Source organism: Carcharhinus amblyrhynchos, chromosome 24 (genome assembly GCF_965287045.1).
Source record: "Carcharhinus amblyrhynchos chromosome 24, sCarAmb.v2.hapA, whole genome shotgun sequence".
Lineage (NCBI taxonomy): Eukaryota > Metazoa > Chordata > Chondrichthyes > Carcharhiniformes > Carcharhinidae > Carcharhinus > Carcharhinus amblyrhynchos.
Genome location: NC_137347.1, coordinates 26268986 through 26282559, shown reverse-complemented (window position 1 = coordinate 26282559; position 13574 = coordinate 26268986). Strand labels below are relative to the sequence as shown.

The 13574-nt window shown below is 41.5% G+C and overlaps 1 protein-coding gene across 4 annotated transcripts in view; it reads left to right on the top strand.

Annotated features, from left to right (window-relative positions):
* Positions 1-13574, top strand: part of LOC145357905 (cAMP-dependent protein kinase inhibitor alpha-like) — a 98701-nt gene that overhangs the window by 40322 nt on the left and 44805 nt on the right. Inside the window, exon 1 of one of the 4 annotated variants that reach the window (XM_080211470.1) lies at positions 9567-9665. The exons of the other annotated variants lie outside the window; for them this stretch is intronic. The gene's annotated coding sequence lies outside the window, so the exon portion shown is untranslated. Of the gene's footprint in view, positions 1-9566; positions 9666-13574 lie in introns of those variants that run through there. 4 annotated transcript variants of the gene reach the window in all.

Sequence of the window (13574 nt, the reverse complement as noted above, 5' to 3'; positions counted from 1 at the left end):
TATCCTCCAATTAAATATTTGGAAGACTGTTCAGTCCCATCTGTTCATTATCCATTGTTTCTGTCTCTCTTCCTGGCAACTGTCTGAGACTACTCCAGATTATTCAGAGCCTTGGTATCTTATTTGGCCCTGAGATCAGTCTCTGGCCACAGCAGGTGGTCTATTTCCAGAGGAGCAAAAGAGATTGTCTGCTTTAGCAAAATTACCCAAGTTCCTTTAGTTACATATCCTTGCTTTCATCTTGCACATAGTTCAGAGGATATCTGATAAGATCTGTTCCAAACTTCTGAAGGTATTTCCAAGATAAAAGCAGGAGGAAAATTGCCATTGTTTAATAGCAAAATGGCACACATTTAAGAGCATTTTTTTAAAAAAAAGTGGTGGGATGAGAAAAAACGTTTTTACAAAGGGGACTGGTGTGCACATCAAATGCTCTACGGTGATGGCAAGACAAACCATGACTTCCTTCACTGTCGCTCGGGAACACACACCACGCGCACACACCTCCCCCCCCACCGCCGCGCGCACCCCCCCCCCCCCCCCCAACTCCCCACTCCCTAACAGCACTATACCTCATGGACTGCAATGGTTCAAGAAGCTGGTTCACTACCACCTTCTTGAGGGCAAATGCTATGAGGAATAGAGGAAAATGTTATAAGGGAGAGATGGTGAACTGGGCTAATGCTCTGCGTTCAAATCCCACCAGGGCAGCCGATGGAATTTAAATTCAGTTAATTAATCTGGACTATAAAGCTTGACTTGGTGATGGTTCCTTGAAGCTACCGTTTGATTCGCTAATGTCTTTCAGTAAAGAAAATCCGGTGTCCTCACCTGGTCTGGCCTACGTGTGACTTCAGATCCACAGCAACGCAGTTAACGCTTAATTGTCCTTTTGAAAAGGTCTAGCGTCCCACTCTAGTCAAGGGCAACAAAAGCTGGCCTTGCTAGCGACTCCCACTCTCCATGAAAGAACAAACAAAAAGACAGGGAAATGAGACTAAGTGGATATCTTTTTCAGAGTTAGTACAAAACAATGGGCCAATTGACATCCCCCTGGGCTGAAAATCTATGACATTGTTATCCAAGTTGTGCAGCTATTTTTCAGAAAAGCCACTGCTACAGTAGATGGCACAGGTGGCAGTATGCAAGTGAAGTGGAAGATAAGCATGTCCCGTCAATCCACCTACAAGGTTTTATCACTTGGTTATCTCACTAAATGGGCTAGAGTACGATAACACTAAGTTCTAGCTTGGAGGAGGAGGAAGGGACTATGAAGGAACAGAAACTAGAAAGCATATCAATTGAGAATGCACAGAGTGTGGGCTGATCACAGAAGTGGCATTGACTGCAACCAAGGAGCTGTGAGCAACCCACGCTCAGTTTTCTCCTGTCTGGCACTGTTCTACTGTTGCAGAGCAAGTAGAGTTGGAGATGAAAGAATAAGTGAATTATAGTGCAGACCTCTACATGTTAATAATCTTGTTTAAAAATACTTGATGCTGAAGTAAATTATAGTCTTGCTCCCTATGATAACATATGTTAAATGTCATACAATTATAGTGTTATCAGTTGATAGAGAGATCATCGACTATTTAAATTCTAGTTGGTATGTAAGCTCCCTGGAACATGGTGAACTCGCAAATAGGCACTTCTCTCATTTCACAGTATTATACTGTACTGTTGTGAAACAGAAGTGGCATGCGGTGATGCGAAGTACTATTTATGAATAGTCTTTTTTTTAAAACCTAGAGGCTCTTTTCTACAAGACTTAAGGAGATACTCAACTGTATATCACCAAACCTCTATCCCAGTTTACACGACACCAACAACTTTAACTTTACATTATGAAATTGTATCCCAATTTAAACTATAGCCCTGGCCATTTTTCTCTCTTGCAGTACCTCAAAATCTAATGGGTTTTAGATTCAAACATCCAATGTCCTGGAATCTGAGCTTTGCTGATTACGTACTTAACAAAGTGGGCGGCACAGTGGTTAGCAATGCTGCCTCATAGCTCCAGGGATCCGGCTTCGATTCCAGCGTTGGGTGACTGTCAGTCTGTGTGGAGATTGCATGTTGTCCCCATGTCTGCATGGGTTTCTTTTGGGTGCTCTGGTTTCTCCCCACAGTCAAAAGATGTGCAGGTTAGGTGGATTGGCCATGCTAAATTGTCCTAACGTGTGTAGGTTAGAGGGATTAGCAGGATAAATGGGTGGGGTTTCGAGGTTGGGCAGGAAAGATACTCGGTTGGAGAGTCAATGTAGGCTCAGTGGGCCAAACAGCCCCCTTCTGCGTTGTAGGGTTCTATGAAAATTAATTCCTTTCTGAAACTCTGCTTTGAAAGCATCAGCATCTGAATGTACATCTAATGGATATTGGAGGGAGATACATGAGGAACATTCAGAATAAATCATGTGGGAATGTTGGGGTCTGAGTGAGAAGCTTGGGTGGGCTAATTGACTGTTTTGCATTCTTGTGATATGAATTGAACATGTAGTCACCTGAGATGCTTGGGTGCAATTGTTAATTAAAAATTGAGGAAGTAATTTTGTTTAATAAATATTTTTTGGAATGATCTAACATGCTAGTGTTTTGTATTAGTTTGTGCTCAGTTTCATACTGGATTTGGCCACTGAATGTTTATTGCTATTAATTTAGATTCTGCATTCTATGAATGCAGACATCGAAGCATTATCTCCCAAGTAGAAAAACCAGCTGCTGTCCCTAAGCATGACAGCATATTGGTCAGGAATCATTTTATTTATCAGAATTTGAGTAGCAAGCGTGGATTTTATTAAATTCTTTTTGAAATAAAATTTGCTTCTTTGCATCGCAGCAGCCAAGTATTTATTTTGCAAAGCATCCACTACAGGTGAAAGTGCAGCACTTTTAGAATTGATCAACCCTGGCTGCACTGTTGCCTTAGAGTTTGAGAGACTTTTGCCTTAGCTTAGACCCAGCTTTTTACCTTTGATAGCTGAGTTCATAACCAGTTCAGATGCATTGGAAGGCCCTTGATGTGGCTGAAAGAAACTGACCTTATTTAACAGTTTTCTATTGATAAGGCTAAAAACATACATCATCAATACCCAGCCAAAAGGAGATGCAAGAATCATTATCTTGCCATTAATAATTGGTAGGTGGAAAAGATATCCCATTGGAATGGTCGTAAAATAGAAGTTGATGGGGAGAAAGAAAAATTGTTGGATTAACTGTTCTCATTTTCTGTGTCACAAGCAGATTGAATTTTGTATGTTTTTTGTGTAATGTCCAATGAATATTCTAAAATGGTGCTTTTGCAGGAGTCTTCGTAGCTTTACCATGGAATTATTAACACATTTTCTTAATTTGTTCTCTTTAAGCCTAATTTCCCATTAAGTTTATGCTTTGTATCTATTATCACACTCCTATCTGCTTTTACAGTTTTATTCTGTAGCTGAAATTTTCTTGCTGTCTTTTTCTTTGCACATAATGAATGAAGTTAATTAAAAATGAATTGGTTTTTTATGTGGCTGATTATATGGTCTGATGAACAGAATAATATCTGATGTATGCTTGATAGTGGCTGTGGGGATCTTGCTTGAAAAGGACAGTAAGCTGAATGTTTTACTGAAATATTACATGCCATTACACCCAAACTTTTGTGCCATTTTTGCCCCAGCATCCAATATTTGAATCTATGTTGCAAACTGCTTTTGTTACTATCTTGTCAACCTCCAGTTCCTTAAGTTTGCTTTTATGGTGCTGCTGAGTATCTACATAAAGGTTACTAAGTAGCCCGAAAACTTCAAGTTTAGAAGTTTATTTATTGGTGTCACAAGCAAACTTACATTAACAGTGCATTGAAGTTATTATGACAATCCCTAGTCGCCACACTCTGGTGCCTGTTCGGATACGCTGAGGGAGAATTTAGCATGGTCAATACACCTAATCAGCACGTCTTTCAGAGGGGAAACCGGAGCACTCAGGAAACAGATGCAGACACTGGGAGTATTGTTTTCACAATAACTTTGATGCATTGTTAATGTAAGCCTGCTTGTGACACTGGGAGCATATGCAGAGTCTGCATGGACAGTGAGCCAGGCTGGGAATCGAATCTGGGTCCCTGGCACTGTGGGGCAGCAGTGCTAACCACTGTGCTGCCCACACTGGGGAAGAATTCTTGCTACTTGCAAGAACCATCTGGGTTGACATCACACATGCTGTTTTATTCTTTTCCTATCTTGTGCTATTATATGTAAATGGAGAGAACATCCTTCATCACTTAAACAGTGTGGTTAATGATAAGATTTAAAAGTCAGCTGCTCTGAGAACTAATACCCACTGATATGATTGCATCAAAAATTGTAAAGCCAAGATTGAAGACTGACAATGTAGGGACAAGCAAACGATCTCCTCTTTAGTATACTGCAGTGGAGGCAGAATCAATCAACAGATTCGAGAAAGAATAGACATTCTTCTGATGAAAGGCAGGGTAAAGGGCTATGGGCAGCAGGTGGGAAAATGGAGTTGAGACCAGGATAAGGTCAGTCATGATCATGTTAAATGGTGTAGTGGGCTTGAAGGGCTGAATTGCCTACCCCTGCTCCCAATTTGTGCATTATCTATGTTATTGTTATGTTTGAGACACAGCAAAGACAAAATCTTAAAGATAAAACGTCTTTCTTTTTGTTTTGCTCCCCTATAAGAACAAAACCATGCTGATTAATCTGCTTTAATCATCTCAACCTGAATCTCAAGTTATATTCCAGGACCTTGATTGATGCTCATAATCCCTTTGTATACAATGTACCATAATAAAATGCATTTTAAGAGTGAATGATGATTAAATTTAGTCACTGAAATAACTTTGAGCTGTTGGAGAGTCTGAGTATTAAATATATTAAACAATTGAAAAGCAGATTAGATGGGGAAAAAAATCTTCTTTCAATTCAATTGTCCTAGTAACTTAATTCTTTGAAATAAAAGGCTAGCAATTTGAACACAAAAATGGGCCATTTGACATGTCAGTGTTTATTCCATGTGCCTGTTCTGATCCTATATTCCTCATTTAATGCTGTGTGGTCTATGTTCGATGGTACTTTTAAAATATATAGATATTACTACTTAGTTGCTGTTGTGTTGACATTTGTGAAACCTGCTTTTAGATGGATTGAATTTTCCCTGTGATGTCAAGGAGAATCCAATTCTGAGGATCTAACATTCGTCCTCAGTTAATTTTTCACTGTAGAACCTGTGACAGCAATACAAGTGTGGTATTGTTGAACCTGTGACAGCAGTATAAGTGTGTGGTATTGCTGAGTGCAGGCACCTCCCTGTGAAAAGTCACCATTGTTCATAGAAGCTAAACAAGAGGTGGTGGTGTTGTTGGAAGATTTGGCTAGTGCTTTAGCCATGGAATGCTCTCTAACTTGTATTATTGAGCTTGGTCTAATTCTTGACTTTTGTACACAGTATAAAAATACCCATTTCACAGCTTTCGCAGCAGTTCAGGTCTTCTGTTCCAACTGTCACTTCCTTTTTTGCTTCCCTCTCCGAATGTGTCTCGTGAGATTCTCTCCTTTCTGTTGCTCACCACAGATGCAGAAGACAAATGTGTGGACAATGATCCAGTTTCCTGTAGGTTGCTGTTCTCACCACTTTGGTTCCCTGTCTGTTCACATTGCAGATTTATTTCCCTTTCCACTTGTCTGTCTTCCTGTGACAAATGCACAATTTAAATTGGAATCAAAGAATTTTGTTTTCCCTGTCCCTCCTTGATGTTTCCTCACCTGTAACTTGTGTATACAAAATCAAAAACCATTCCTATCACTTGTAAATTAAAATTAGGACCTCTTGACAAAACACTGTGGTGCTAAAGGTCTTCTGAAAATATTGTATCACCATATTAAGTGTTGGAAACATTCTCAAGTACAGTGTGATCTGTATCACACAATTGTTCTATCTTGGTGTTTTCACCTCTGGCTGGTAAGATTCAGGAAGAAATTTTGATTTCAGTGCAGAAGTTAACCCTATGGAATAGTGTTGTATTCTGCAAAAAGAAAATCACCTCCCCATCTTTATCCTGCTTTCATTTCTCCCATTATAAATTTCACGTTACCTAATGGCACATGGCATTATTCATTTGTCAATCACAAAAGTGAGTTATTGGCAGATTGTTTAACCATGGAGAGCATCACAGCTCAACCCACCCAGTTTTTGAGAAATACCCATACACAAAAAAGAACTATAGTTTTTCTCCAACTTGTCTTTGCCAGTGTTTGAAGGTGCGTTAGTTGTTACTGGGCCAGTAATCCAGGGGTCTGCGTTCATGATCAGGTGACAGAAGTTCAAATTTCTCCAGAAAAGGTGAGGAATTATAAAGTCAGTCAATGAAATAATCTAAAAAAAAATTGTGACAGTAATGGTAACCGAGAAACTACTGGAAAGTTGTAGTGAGCCAGAGGTGTTCTTTATATCCTCTGGGGAAGGAAATCTACTATTCTTATTCATCTGGCCCAAGTGTGGCTCCAAACCCCCAGTACGTGCTTGCTGTTCTCCTGAAATGGCCATCTCCATTGTATCAAACACAGTGACCTGACAGTATTATGGGTCGACCAACACCCCATAGATTGCAATTTCTTGAGGGCCATTCAACGTGACCAATAAGTAAAGGACTTGTGATGTCCACATTCAGTGAAGGAATCAAAATATAGTCATCAGTTATAGCACTCTATAACTCGAATATTTGGACATTTTGCAGTTGATTGTTTAGTACCACGCCAAGTAGTACATTGACTCAGTTGTTTGAAGCTCTTGACCCTTTCTACTTCATCCTCATTGATGTGGACAGGGGCATGATCTCCTTTCTACTTCAGGAAGTTGATGTGAACAGAACAACAAAGACCTTTTCTTTTTCATGAGGTCTTTGACCTTTTAAATGATTGAGGCAAATCCAATTCAACAAATGGCAAGGAGGACCATTCTGTAATGCAATAATATAGAACAATGCACCTCTAAGTACAGCTAGGACATTGACATCTACCCAAAAATGTGGAAAATTGCACAGGTTTGTCTTGTACACAAAGCAGGACAAACCCAATCCAGGCAATTGTTGCTCCATCAATAATGAAGGGGGCATCAACAATGTTACAAAAGGCACACGCTTTGCAACAACCTGCTCACTTTGAGTTCTGTCAGAATCATTCAGTCCCTGCCCACATTACAGTCTTAGTTCAAACGTGGACAAAAGATCTAAACACCAGAGTGATTGTCCGTGATATCAAGACTGCATTTGACTAAGAATAGCATGAAGAAGTCCTGGCAAAACTGAAGCAAATGGAAATCAGGGTGGAGAAGGAGGTGTCTCCCCACAGATTGGAATCAAAGATGCTTGTGGTTGTTGGGGGCTAATCACCTCTGTTCTAGGACATCCCTGCAGAGTTCCTCAGGGTAATGTCCTATACCCAATCATCTTCAGCTGCTTCATTCCATCCTTAGTTCAGAAGTGGGGGTGTTTTGTCAATGATTGCGTAATGTTCAGCATCATTTGAGACGACTCAGGTATTGAAGCAGTTCATAGCCAAATGTAGCAAGACCTAAAATTTATTTATCAATCACATATAGGCTTACATTCACACTGCGATGAAGGTACTGTGAAAATCCCTTAGTCATCACACTCCAGCGCCTGTTTGGGTTCACAGAGAATTTTTAGCATGGCCAATTCACCTAACCTATATTTGGACTGAGCGAAAACCCATGCAGGCATGGGGAGAACGTGCAAACTCCACATAGACAGTGATCCATGTCGGGAATTGAACCCGGGACCCTGGCGCTGAGAGGCAGCAATACTAACCACTATGCGAACCTGGAAAACATTTGGATGTGGGCTCACAAGTAGCAAGTAACATTTTCACCATACCAGTGGCAGGTAATGACCACTGCCAATAAGAGAATCCAACCACCATCAGCCCTTGATATTCAATGGCTATCGTTGAATCCCCCACTATCAACATCCTGGGGGTGACCATTGACCAGAAACCTACCAGAGCAGGCCAGAGACTAGAAATTCTGCATTAAGTAACTCACCCAAAAACTGTCTACCATCTCCATTTGTTTGGATGGATGCAGCTCCAACAACAGTCATGAAGCTCGACATCATCCAAGACAAAGCAGCCTGCTTGATTAACACCCCATCTACAAACACTCAGTCTCTCCACCCCAGATACACAGTGGCAGCAGTGTGTACCATTAACAAGATGCAGTACAGGAATTATTTAGTTTTTCATTTGTACTGCCACAACCTCCAAGACTGTGGGCCAACCACTGGAAAACGGGTTAAGTGTAGTCGGATCTTTGACCATTATTGGATATAATGAGCCGAATGGCCTGCTGTGTTGTAAATGTCACTGAATCTATCTAGGAGCTCATCAAAGCTCCTTAATTGGCTTTTTCCAAATCCACGACTGCTACCATCTCGAAGAATAAGGGCAGCGGCAGCGGCAGCAGCAGATGAATAGGAATATATCACCATTCCTTAATTGTTGGGTCAAATTCTTGGAACTGCACCCTTAAATGGGGGCGGCGCGGTTAGCACTGCTGCTTCATAGCTCCAGGGACCTGTGTTCGATTTCTGGCTTGGGTCATTGTCTGTGTGGAGTTTGCACATTCTTCTCATGTCTGCGTGGGTTTCCTCTGGGTGCTCTGGTTTCCTCTCGCAGTCCAAAGATGTGCGGGTTAGGTTTATTGACCATGCTAAAAAATTGCCCCTTAGTATCTTGAGATGCGTAGGTTAGAGGGATTAGTGGGTAAATGTGTAGGGATATGGAGGTAGGGCCTGGGTGAGATTGTGGTCGGTGCAGATGCGAAGAACCATTTGGCCTCTTTCTGCACAGTAGGGTTTCTATGACTTCTTTACGGCACTGGGGGTGTACCCACACCACATGGATTGCAGTGGTTCAAGAAGGCAAATCACCACCACCTTCTCAATGGCAATTAATGCCAGCCTAGCCAGTGATGCGACATCTCATGGATGAGCTTTAAATAAAATATAAACTGATGCAACTCTGCATGTGGCTGCAGTAGTCCCAATCAAAACTGAGCAACCTATTCAATCTTAGCACATTTATCTGCCTCATAAAGCAAACAGCAATGAATTCTCAACTGCAAGTGTTAGCCCAGAATATATAACCTCTGAGCAGCTCAAGTAGAGTAAGAAGTCTCACAACATCAGGTTCAAGTCCAACCAGTTTATTTGATAGTAAACCCACAAGCTTTCGGAAACGATGTTCCTTCGTCAGGTGTGTGGAAGGTTCTGATCAGAGAAAGGGCATATAAAGACATGCACAGTTTACAGAATACTGATTAGAATGCAAGTCTTTACAACTAACCTGCTATTCATGTCTTAAAAATGAAGATAATGAGAGTGGGGATAGCATTAGCATAGGTTAAAGAGATGTGTATTGTCTCCAGACAGGACAGTAAGTGAGATTTTACAAGCCCAGGCAAGTCATGCAGGTTACAGATAGTGTGACTTGAGGCTGTCCTCGTGTGCATAACTTGGCTTTGCGACTCCGCGCTGTTGTATGTCGTGAAGGCTGCCTTGAAGAACGCTTACCTGAAGATCAGAGACCGAACGCCTGTGACCGCTGAAGTGCTCGCCAATAGGGAGGGAACAGTCTTGCCTGGTGATTGTCGAGCGATATTCATTCATCTGTTGTTGTAGCGTTTGCATGGTCTCCCCAATGTACCATGCTTCAGGATATGCTTTCCTGCAGCGTATTAGGTAGACAATGTTGGCTGAGTTGCAAGAGTATGTACCATGTACCTGGTGGGTGGTGTTCTCACGTGAGATGACGTGATCCATGTCGATGATCCGGCATGTCTTGCAGAGGTTGCTGTGGCAGGGTTGTGTGGTGTTGTGGTTACCGTTCTCCTGAAGGCTGGATAGTTTGCTGCGAACAACAGTCTATTTGAGGTTGTGTGGTTGTTTGAAGGCAAGAAGTGGGGGTGTGGGGATGGCCATGGTGAGATGTTCGTCTTCATCAATGATGTGTTGAAGACGCCGGAGAAGATGTCGTAGTTTCTCCACTCCGGGGAAGTACTGGACGATGAAGGGTACTCTGTCCATCGTTTCCCGTGTTTGTCTTCTGATGAGGTCGGTGTGGTTTTTCACTGTGGCACGTTGGAACTGTCGAGAAGCAGCTAACTGCTATGTTACTGCATTTTATTGGCTGATTTTTGCAAGCCACAATGTGCCTGTGAAGCTGGAGGGATTTTGGCAAAAGCCTTTACTTTTTACTAAAGTATGGAAATGATATACCTGTTGCAGCTTGTTTGGATACTGATGCCAAATAATTTCAGGGAATCTTTCTAACTTGGGAGTATTTTGCAATTGGGTTAACCAGAGTCACTCCTGCAATTGAAAGTAACTTTTTTAAAAGGTGCCGTGATAGGATCCAAATGTGTTCACTACCCTCCTTGCAAATGATACCTACACAAGACATATAAAGAAAAAAATTCTTGCATATATAGAGTGCTCTTCATGATCACCAGATGTCTCAAAATGTCTTACGGACATTGAAGTACTTTTTGGAGTATTGTCATGGTTTAACACAGGAAATACTGAATGCATATTTTGGAGTAAAGAACTGAATTGCAAGTTGGATTGAAAAGGAAAGTATAGTGGTTTCTGTAACCAAATCCAATCCTCAACAGCGCTGATTTGAAAAGTGGCCCCTCGTTTTTTTTTGTCTCTCTCCAGCTGCAAACCTGAAGCCATTGACTACTCCAATATAGTTGCACAGGTGCCAGTTGTGTTCTGGCATATTTGCACAACTGGTCTGTCTTGAGAGTTGGCAAATGTGCGCCAGCAGAATTATTCAATTCCAGAGGGCATCAGAGCTGAGAATCTTGTTCTCATTTTTCACACCCTGACTGAGAACAGCTAACAGCATTTTAAACCTTATAGCCGACTCACTGCTCTATACTTGAGCCATTGAGGGAGAACAAAATGTCTTCAGTTGCTAGAGGCAGTTAATTTTCAGTCAGTAAATAGTCATGGCGATTGTGCTGTGTCAGATCATGTTCTTATTGTTTTTTTGCCTGCACTTAACGCCTGGTGCTGCTCATGATACATATAGAAATATCACCACCATAGGAAAGGATCTGAACTTTCCAAATGTCAGACTTGGTGACTGGTATGAATTAAATTCTCCAGATTAGTACTGTTTATTCCACTACTTGTATGCCTGAGGACAGAATGAGTCTGAAGTCAGTCTGTATCTCCAGACAGGTTTATTTCCAAGATTGCAGGGTAACTACAGAGAAATAAATCACATCTTTGGAACTTGCCTCCAAATACCCCTAATTTTATTTTACTATGTGATCCTATTGTTGAAACAATCTGATGATATGAGAGGAGTCGTTCAATGCAATCAATTTTATTTTCTTAGGCTTACCCTAAGATGGAAATTTGCGTCTATATTTCTGCACTTTTTTTCTTCACTTGTAAGATGCCCTGGACTTTAGGATGCTACATTGTAAGGGGGAGGCAGTGGCGTTTGGTAATGGTCTAATAAGCCAGAGACCCAGGGTGATGCCCTGGGAACTCGGGTTCAAATCCCACCATGGCAGATAATGAAATTTGTATCCAAATAAAAACGTGGAATTAAAGTTGAGTGATGACAGTGAAACGTGGTCAATTGTCATAAAAATCCATTTGGTTCACTGATATCCTTTAGGGAAGGAGATCTGCTGCCTTTGCCTGCTGTGGTTCTGGAGTTCCATGAAAGCCAGACCAATGTGATTGACTATTAAATGCCCTAACACTCAGTTCAAGGGCAATCAGGGATGGATAATAAATGCTGGCCCAGTCAGCAATGTTCAAATCTCCTGAACAAATGAAAATATAGTACTCAGTCCAAGAACACCAAAGATTTGGGTCTGGTTTTATGTGCCTAGCCAATCCAACTGTTTAACCCAGACTTTACAGTTGTTCCTTCTCATCCCTGAAATCATCCATATCTTTGAGGACCCAGCCCACCTGACTGGTGGGGTGAACATCCTCCATGCATGAATTAAAGTAATCCTCCGCCTGTAATGTTTTTGTGATCATGCTGACTGATCCCCATTTGGGATCTCTGAAAAGTACCTAATTATTTCCAACTATCACTTGCCTGTTGAAGTTTTCCCTGGTTTTTACTTTTTAGATCTCCTTTGGATTCCATTTGAGGTCTATTCACCATGAGTGAACCTGTCCTTACCTGGGATTCATCCTGACCCATGTACCCTGTCTGAGGCTCTATCCACTGTACATGAATGTGTCCCCTCAGCTGGGATTCATCGCTATGCATTATTATATCTTTGGGCAATACTGTCTCATTTGCCAGTCTTTGTTCACTCAGTCCATGGCCTTCAATGCTTATCCGTCATCCTAACACTTAGCCATTGCTTAGATTTTCCTGCCCATCCCACATTTGTCGCATCCCCCCAGTTGTCCAACCTTCTGGAAGGTACGATATCTGGGGACCCATTTTGAGTAACTGATCTCTGAACAGAATAGTGTCTTCCTGTTCAACAGAATCAGATTATGTGATTCCCAATCTATTGTATCTTGTCCCTCCTTGCTCTGCCCCACAAATTATGACTATATGATACACAAGGTGCTAGTTATCTGTAAGCACTGGACTCCAGTTCCCTGTTAAAAACACCAATTCCTTCATGGCAGTTGCCTCCAAGTGTCAGCACACAAATGATTTGTTCTGTTCTATGTTTCAATAGCACGATTCCTTGAGGGTAATTCATTGTGCAATGATGTTTGGAACCACAGCGATTATTGCAGTTTTCTGGTTTGTGCCTACAATCACCAACCCAAGGCTGGCTTTTGTCTTGATTCTCAAATTGTCTGAAGGTGTGCAGTTAATGTTTTGGTAATCTCAAACTTGGGCAACTATGGACTTGGTCCATCCTTTGCTTTATAGCAGAATTGCCTGCTTTTGATAGGAAAACAGCTGGAAATGACTGCTTTCCCAAAAGCTCTTTTTTTTGAGCTGTAGGCATTTAAGAACATAAGAAATAGGAGCAGGAGTAGGCCATCTAGCCCTTCGAGCCTGCCCTGCCATTCAATAAGATCATGGCTGATCTGAAGTGGATCAGTTCCACTTTCCCGCTTTCTCCCCATAACCCTTAATTCCCTTGTCTGTTAGAAATCTATCTACCCGTGACTTAAATATATTCAATGAGGTAGCCTCCACCACTTCAACGGGCAGAGAATTCCAGAGATTCACCACCCTTTGAGTGAAGAAGTTCCTCCCCAACTCTGTTTTAGCCTAACAAGAGTCTTCACCATGAAATTGAACCCTATCAAATTCAAAAGCATATTGATATGAGAGATGCATGCCCAGCCCAGCAAGTTGGAAGCCAATACGAATTCTGGGATTTCAAGGCAAAACATTTTTGGTGTCTCATACCACTTGAAGTCCCTAATGTACTATTCCCATGGACTGAATGCTTTCTCTTCATAAAACTTGTCAGATGTTGACCATGCCTCATATGCTTCCAACAACCCAACTATTTTGTAAAACTTATTCAAAACC